At 39.9% G+C, this 7,675-nt stretch overlaps 1 long non-coding RNA gene across 1 annotated transcript; it reads right to left on the bottom strand.

Moving 5' to 3' along the window:
- Positions 1–472: 472 nt before the first annotated feature.
- On the bottom strand, positions 473–2,619 carry LOC117620054. The gene is made up of 3 exons (XR_004584654.1): positions 2,583–2,619; positions 1,632–1,695; positions 473–508 (listed from the first exon to the last, which is right to left on the bottom strand). It is a non-coding gene; the product is annotated as an uncharacterized LOC117620054 (long non-coding RNA).
- Positions 2,620–7,675: the final 5,056 nt, after the last annotated feature.

The raw sequence follows: 7,675 nt of genomic DNA on the forward strand, positions 1-7,675 counted from the left end.
ATAAAGTCATGCATGATATTTGCAATTATGATGCATACTTTGTTCAAAAGTGTGATGTTGCTGGGGTTTTGGGGCTTCTTTTGAAGCAAAAGCTTACAGTTGTTATACGAATGTTGGCGTATAGTGACAGGACCCGACCCAATTTCCACTTTGAAATTCGAGCCAAGTCCTGTGCGTGTCAGACACCTGGCGAATGTCGGCACAAATGTCCTTTTTACCCTTCTTACTTCAACTTTTTCTTAAAATTGCCTTAGACTTCTGCCGAAAATTCGGCAGAGTCTCCCCTGTATTTTTGACTTATCCCAAAATTTTCACCTGTCAAACAATCACAGAAACCCTACCAACAGCCAGACTAAGTCAACAAACAGATTCCAACCTCAGTTCCTTATGTTCAACATGATATCAGAGCATTTTCTAGGGTTTTCAAGCTTGCAAGGATTCTGCAAAACTTTACCTTGGCGCGGAAACTATGATTGGCCCGGTGGTGGATCCCGCGTCCTTCTACGGCCTGGGGGCGAAAAACAGGTTGAAAATGTGAGTGGACCAAACCAACAATAATGTTCTTCAAAACAATTCTCATAAACATAATATCCCCCATGGTAAAATAAATTTAGCTAAATAAAACTGAATACTTACTTATTATATCACGCGTAGTCAATTCAAGGCATTCTATATCAATCATATTCAAACTTGAAAGTTTCATACAAACCACTGAATTCAAAGCTTTCATAAAAGTACTGAAATCCAACGCGTATAAAAACTCTATACTCAGATCTTTCATAACTAAACAAATATAAAGGGATCTATATCTGAAAAATCAGAAAAACTGATTTATTATAGCTGAAAATCAACATTTAATAAAGAAACTCAGAATCCTTTGAAAATACCACCAGTATGTACCCCTGTCATTTCCGTCAATTCCCTGGCAGGTCTCGGGCGCCACACAGACTTACCCGAGCCGCAAACTGGCGAAATCAGGGGACTATGATCAGCCTGTCCCGCCGGCAGATTCCTCGATGACACCAAGTCAACTCGAGTCGCTCTGGCAGGGTGCAGGGGACAGTAGTCAGCCTGATCCGCAATCCTGGCTGGTCTCGGGGACATAAAGTCAGCCGAGCCGCAATCCTGGCAGGTCTCGGGACACCAAGTCTGCCGAGCCGCAAATGCTGGCACTCACGGTTCGAGCGTCCCCGAAACTCGTGAGGCAAGTCAAGTGCACTGACTAAACTATAATCAGACTGGATGTCCGTAGACATCGGTCCGACTCTGGGTAATCACCATAAAGAAAAACGGGTACAAGGTGGTTTTAAAATAAAGTCCTTGTAAAAAGAAATATCTGAATAATAACTGTAAAACTCAAGTCGTGCTGCGGTCTTAACTGAAACTCTGTTTCTGTAACTGGTAAATAAGCAGCACCGACTTATAGAATTATTACTGTACTGCTCATATTCAAAATCGTATTAAAACTTACTCAAAGACTGAATGAAGAAATTTACTCAAATAAACTCAAATATAAAACTCATTTATATAAAATCATTTATAAAATCTATTTTATATAAAAGCACATCAATTCATATAAAAGCACATCAAGTCATTCATGAAATCTGATTTATGAAAGAAGGTCCACTCACGGATGGTCCAAGCTAATTTGACCCTTTGAAGCTTCCTCATGCTGATCGGCTGGAACTCTGATGCCTGATTATCCATAAAGATTAAATTAATAAACTGCTGAATAAAAAGAATTTCAACTAAACACCCTGCCTCCGGCTCCTAGAAATACGTGCACTCGTTTCAGGTTACTCTTATGCTCACCTTAGCTTTTTGGACAGTTAGATCGGCCTTAAGAGATCCGAAACCTCAATAAACGGTAAGCTGCCAGATCGGCCAATCCGGGACCCCGTGGGTCCACAGTCTCCGATGGCCAATCTGGGTTCCTCTGAAGGTTCCTTACAGAGAAGAAACCATGTTCTGCGATTTTGGTCCGAAACTGACGGTCGGATTAGCCAAAATCGCGTTATCGCTTAAAATCCAAACCCTAGCCCCAGGGTTCGCGATTCCGGAGTATCCGGGACTCCGGTTCGTAATCCGTCGAATCCTACACGATCCCGATATAGTGTAGACCGACATATCCGAGATTCAGCGCGATCCGACGATTTAATGACACTGCACCCACGGATCGCCCGATATGGAAAATCCGTTCGGGGTTCAAACGGACTCCGAATCGAGATCCGCGAAATCCCACACGCTCGTGACGACACGAGGGTCAGAAAACTGCACAGAATTACATCACTACCCTCGCCCACGCGCTCCAGCACGCGCGGGCAGCTTTGGGTGTCCAAAGCGATTTCGGGTGGCCGAAAAATCTCGGAACCAAGACTCCAAACTCCTACCCTAGGTAAAACACCTCATTTGGAGTCACTTTTGTTCTTGGACCACCCCCAAAAAGTGACCAGAAATAGTAGTTTCGAAGGGCCGAAGTTTCGGCCAAACTTCAAGTCGAGAATCGAACCTCTTATCGCTAAAATCGATCGAAGCCCATATACCCATCAGCTAGATCACGAAAAATAGATGAGAAACCATACCTTACTCGATCGATTTGGTGGAGAAACGAAGGAGAATTTCGAGCTGGAAGTTCGGGTGGCTTTGCAGGAACCTCCGTCGGAAAACATGGTTTTCCGGCCAACTCAGGGCGGCCCCGGGGTTGAGATCGGTCAGGTTGTGACGGTGACACGAAGGCGGACCCGTAGGTACCAACGGCGGAGATCGGCTCGGCCTGTGGTGGCCGGGCCGTCCCTTGGAAGGCGAAGGGTCGCACGACCCAAATCGCGCGAAGGAGAGAGAGGGAGGAGAGAGAAAGTGAGGGGGAGAAGAGAGAGGGGGTATAAAATCTGACTTTTTGGCCAAATTACCATTTTGCCCTTCGCGGTTTTTAGACCATAACTTCTTCGTTACGGCTCCGATTCGGGCCTACTCCGTGTCTACGAACTCCTTTCGCCGCGCTCTAAGCAATGGCGTAAGCGAAATTCCCAAATTCTTTCTCGATCAAAAAGTCAAATTTTCCCCCATTAAAATATGCGAGGGCAATTTGGTCATTTTGCTAAAAGATATTTTCTTTACTTTTGAGATATTTTATTCTTTTTAAGATATTTTGTTTTGGGTTCTTACATATAGAGCATCTGCTGATCAGGTGGATGAGATTGCCCAGATGGGGAAGTCCACTACGTTGGAGGCTTTGGTAAGATTTTGTCAAGCAGTTGAAACTGTGTACATTAGGGAGTACCAACGTAGACCTACTCCCAGGGACCTCCAACGGCTTCTACAAAAAATCGAAGCCCGAGGATTTCCATGAATGATTAGTAGCATCGACTGCATGCACTGGCAATGGAAGAATTGCCCAACTGCCTTGCAAGGTGATTACGGAAATAGAAAAGACCAAAAAAGTATCATCCTTGAAGCCGTTGCTGGCTTCGACACATGGGTTTGGCATGCCTTCTTTAGAGTTGCAAGATCCCAAAATGACCTCAACGTGCTGGGTCAATCCCCGGTCTTCAACGATGTATTGAGAGGCCAGGGCCCCAATATCACCTATCAAGTCAACAATACAGTGTACCAGACGGGGTATTACCTAGCTGACGACATCTACCCGAGGTGGACCACTTTTGTCAAATTCATTCCGAATCCTCAATCCCAGAAGCAAAAATTATTTGCTACCTATCAAGAAGGATACATGAAAGATGTCGAAAGGTGTTTTGGCATCCTTCAAGCTCGGTGGTTGATTATTCGAGGTGCGGCCCGTATGTTTGATGAGGAGATCCTCAGAAGTATTATGATGACTTGCATCATCCTCCATAATATGATTGTGGAGGATGAGTACGATTATGATGCTTTAGAGGTCTACGAACCGGATCCAATGAACACGGCCTTGACACGGATATATGAAAGACCCATGGGGCCAAGTGGAGAACCGTTTGAGCTGGAACCGTTGGTGAGGGATGGTCATTTGATGACCCGAATGATAGATCGATATACGGAGATGCAATCTTCGTATATTCATGAAATGCGTCAAGTTCACTTGATGGAGCATCTATGGGCAGTGAAAGGCAATGAAGATGAATGATGGAGCATAGATGCTTTGGTTATGTTTTATTTAGTTATGGTTAGGTTGTGTTGTATTTTTATTTATTATGGTTTGATTGTGGTTTGTTATTATTATTGTGCCTTGTTTGTAGTTTTTTTTATTTTTATTTTGTTTTGTTTGAAGTATGGAATATGTTGAATAAAAAGGTANTTTATTGAATGCTTTGTTTATTAAATAAAGAAATCTAATACAAGTCATTAAGAATTACTACTACTAAAATAAAATACATGAATTACAANAACTTTAATAGAAAACATGAAAAATACAAATACATAAAAGGTATGCTAACTAATTTAATGGTTTCCATCATTTAACCAATCCGTGTTGCTAGGCCCATCATCCCGNAAAAGTCTTCTTCTCATAACATCCCTTCGTTCTAGCTTCCAAAATTATTTTGTTTCAGGGGACATATGACTTGTATCCATCGCCATGGTTTCCCGATCCGTATTGTCCATATCTTTTTTGCGCAAATACTCCATTTCCCGTGCATACTCAGCTTGAAGGGCCAATTCGTTATCTTGGCATTTCTACTCCATTTCAATTCTTATGCCGTTTTGCCTTGCAATTTCCTCTAAAAACTTTGAATTATTATTGCTTGAATTACCCACTTTCTTTGCCTTCGCTGCCTTTCGGCCAATAGGCCTCGGCTCCTTTTCGATGGGTGAGTCATGACTCATAGGGGAATCGAGAGGTGAATCCGATGTCATTGAATCACGGAGTGGCATCTCGTTTAACATAACGGTGGGACCCGTCGGAATAATTATGAAGCGTTTGCAATATTTCACCACGTCCCAACATTCATGATGGTGGTTGAAACTTTTTTTGCCACCCCCGGTTGCACCGAACCACATCTGTGCTTGAATCATCTATTTAACAAAAAAATAGAAATGCAATAAATATTTAAAATATATTGGATATGCAAGTAACAAAAATAATAATAATGGAAATGCAATTAACCTTACAAATAAATTAGAAGTGCAAGAAAATTAAGAAACAAATGGAAATGCAAGAAATATTAACAACATATTGAAAATGTAAGAAATATTAACAAAATATTGAAAATGCAAGAAATACGAACAAAATATTTAAAATGCAAGAAATATTAACAAAATATTGAAAATGCAATAAATATTAACAAAATATATATATTAGGAGATTAAACTTAATAAAACAAAAAATTATAAAATACTTACCTCGTTAGTACGATTTTCCCCGCTTATATAGTTATCCATCGCTTTTGCCAGGGCATCTCTCCATTTTCCCAACTCTTTATTGAGAATTTTCCTCCTACTAGATAATGTCATCTCCGTACGAGTAGACTCCGGAATTTTTTCACAAAATTCGGCATGAATTTTTTTCCACATATGAAAAATTTTCATCTCATTGCCGGACACGGGACAATGACAAATTTGGAGTCAAGCCTCACACAAGGAAACATCTTCCATGGTGCTCCAAGCCCCTCCGGTTTCGATAGAAGAAGTCATAAAAATATGAAATAAAAATACAAGGTGAAAAAGAGGAAAATGTTGAGTAAAGAGTGAATAATAGTATAAGTATAATGAAATATATGAGGATTGGCATTGAAAGTGAAGGGTATTGATAGGTATTTATAGAAAAAAAAAAAAATCAGAATTTTTTAGAATTTTTAAAAAAAAATTTCGATTTTTTTTCATAATTTTATTGTCCAAAAAATGCCAGCCTTTGGATTGGATTCGGAGAAGTTGATCAGAGCTCTGGGGGCGCGACACGTGGCTTTTTTCCGTTGGAGCTGACGTCAGCGCACACTGGTTCAAATTTTTTTTACTGCACACGTGCCAACGGTAAAAAAAATTTGATCGAGCTCGCTGACGTCACAACCCGCGGGCTTCACCTCGGGCTGAATTGGCCTTCGGGCTAGCCCGAGTTGGTGGGACCCACTCCCAGCCCGAGCTTGGGCTCACCGCTGGAACGATTTTTTTTTTTTCCCCCCGCAGCCTTTAGCTCAGCTCCTGGTTGGACTTGCTCTAAGTGCCAAGTCCGTGATGATTGTTGAGGTCAATAAATTGTTTTTAAAATAAATGTCGCTAGATCAATTTCCAAAATAATGAAGTAAAATTCGTAACCAAAAAAAAAATTTGAAATAAAATTGTTTTTAAAATGAAAGTCAAGAAATTTGTTTGATTTTCAAATGCAATTGCAATTATGAAGTTTTAGTCAAATAACAATTGGCATGCTACTACGTATGAGGTTTTTTTTTTTTTTTTTTTTTTTTTTNGGGGGGGGAGTCATTGTTGAGGTCTTGGTTAATTACAAATTTTCTGGTCTTTCATTCGTGTTTTTAGGATCACTAGTGGGAAGCTAATGGGGTCTAACTCAGTGAGAAATGACCTTAATCTGCAGATAAGAAGAACAGTGTGTGAGATACTTTCCTTCTATATAATTTAGACTATCGCTTATACTAAAAAAAGAATTACTCGTGAGAAGAGTTTTTAAACTTAACTTGATAATAAACTAATTTGCTTTGGTCAGTAACGACTAGGTCAATTGTCAACGCACTAACTTGACCTTTTCTTCTTTTTCTTCTTCTGGTTTTTTTTTTTTTTTATTTTTTATTTTTTTTGTTTTTTTGTTTTTGACAAACCTAGTGCTGAATTCAGTTCTATAAATTTCAAAGGGGATTATTTGTAAATTGTGCAGGGTTGTAGCTGCAAGATTATTAAGAGTGTCTGCACACACATACAACCAAAATACAAAAAAAAAAAAAGAGTCCAAAATATGTCTAACTCCGAAATAGCTTTAGTTGTGGAGAACGGGGAAGAGAAATCTGAGGCAACTCTTCTTGCAGAGAACTCGAAAAAGAAAGTTGGAAGGTTAATTAGTTTCTTTAACTTTAACAGGTAAGAGAAGGGCTTTCTTAGAATTAATTGTTTGTTTTACCAATCTCCCTGTTTTCATGCAAAGCGGATTTGGTCTTATATTACGTACACTAGNCAATTATGAAATGGGATAAATGGAAGAGGATCGCTTGAATCAAAGTTCTTGATGGTCAAATAACAGTCGATGAAGAAAGTTTTGAGACAGCCAACAAAGCGGCCCATCTGGCAAAAAGATGTTTTAAGGGATGAAGGGGAGGAAAGGCCTTCCATGAAAGAAATAGCCTTGTCCAAATTCCCCCTCTTTCTTACTCCCCCTTGTAGAAAGTTTTAATTAAATAGCAATTTGCGTGTTACACGTGAGCTCTATTCTTTTAGTTTTTTAATGGTCATTTGGGTCAGCAACCAATCTTTGATTTTTTCTCTAGGGGTCATTTTAGCCACAATTATTGTTCACAGTGAAGTCGCCCCTGATTCACTACGCTTTAGTAGGAGGGAAGACTAAAAAAGACTTGGGGATAAGGTTGATCATATGTCAACACTAAGTCACAGATTATTTTATATAGCAAATAATTGTTGATCTAGATTCTAGTAACGAGTTCATCGCATCTACTTATCATTTAAGGAACTTAAAAGGACTCNTAAAGGAGAGACTGGAGAGATTGCCATATAGGTTAAATGTTTT

Source organism: Prunus dulcis, chromosome 2, assembly GCF_902201215.1.
Source record: "Prunus dulcis chromosome 2, ALMONDv2, whole genome shotgun sequence".
NCBI classification, from domain to species: Eukaryota; Viridiplantae; Streptophyta; class Magnoliopsida; order Rosales; family Rosaceae; genus Prunus; species Prunus dulcis.